This window comes from Solanum dulcamara, chromosome 4 (genome assembly GCF_947179165.1).
Source record: "Solanum dulcamara chromosome 4, daSolDulc1.2, whole genome shotgun sequence".
NCBI classification, from domain to species: domain Eukaryota; kingdom Viridiplantae; phylum Streptophyta; class Magnoliopsida; order Solanales; family Solanaceae; genus Solanum; species Solanum dulcamara.
In genome coordinates, this window is record NC_077240.1 from 45,399,344 (window position 1) to 45,400,790 (window position 1,447).

Genomic DNA, 1,447 nt, shown 5'->3' on the forward strand with positions numbered 1-1,447 from the left:
AGTTACATATACTCATTTTGGAAATCCAACAGCTTAGGATTTCCACTCAGCGGTTTTAAAGCGCTCCATTGTATCGAAGCTTGGAATTTTGGTACCAATCCTTATAATGTATATATTTGTGTATTTTGGGGTACGGCGGGGCCCTGTCCCATCATATGCTATTGTTAATTCTCTTAGAGGTCTGTAGACATATGTGTAGGTTGTATATAGATGTTGTCCAGTTATACCAGTACAACTTATGTTTTGGGACATTTTCATTCGTAGCAGCAGCCTCGTCGGCTTGCGTATGTAAATATTTATTTTGGAATGTGTTTTGTTGTGGCAGCCTCGTCGGATTATGTTTATCTATATATATATATAGTGGGACATTTCTACATGTAGTGACAACCTTTTCGTCTTACGTATTATGCTATCCTATCTTTAAAAATTTTGACTCCCCAGGAGACAGGTAATTTCGGTATATGTATATATGACAGTTTTGAGACAAAGCTTTGTCCGTATAAATTGTATGTCATGTGAGTGTTGATCGATTATAGATAACAGACGTGTATATGAGTGTCCAATTCAGGCACCAGTCACGACCTACGGGGTTGGTTCGTGACATGCAGCCTCTTAGTTAATACTTTGGAGATGATTTTATACAACACAGTACAACATGCAATAGGACTATTCACTTTAGGAACAAGAGTTACTAAGGTGCAATTAACAGGTTTATATATCTTTCCAGTAGAGAAGAAACTTTGTACTGCATCAATAACTTCATGTTTTATGATCTTCCATGCTTGTTTAAAGAAAAAAACATTATAGCCATATATACATGGTGCCTTGTCATTCCCAATAGATTGCAATACAATGTATATCCCCTCCTCTAATATATCAGCATATAGATTAATTCTTTGTTGTATAGTCAACACTGGACCTCTCTTCATAATATAAATATTTATGGCTGGTATATTAGCTAATGAGGTTCCCATAAGCCCCTTATAGAACTGAAAAAAAATCATTTTGAATGTCTTTAGGTACATACAATTTTATTCTGAAAGTGCAGTTATATTCCTTATTTGTTTCTTCTGAGTTTTGTCCTTAATGATAGCACTAAAGTATTTGTTGTTAGCATCTCTTAGTTGTATGCATCTTGTTCTTGACTTCTGTTTTAGGGCACTCTCCTATATCATAGACAATTTTTCCAACTTCATCAGCATCTCCTTTTCTTTGTCAATTAGTTCTTCTGTAGCTTGGATAGCTAGATGTTCTTGTATTCAATTTAGCTCCTCTCTAGCCTCCTTTTCTATCCTCATGCCTATGTATTTGAATTCAGAATGGTTTAGTTGCCTCAGCCCATGTTGTAGGTCCTTTAACTTGTGTCCCATACTCTTCATGCTATTAGTACCAAACTTCCTCTGCCAAGTGGTTAGGTCCTTTAACTTGTGTCCCATACTCTTCATGC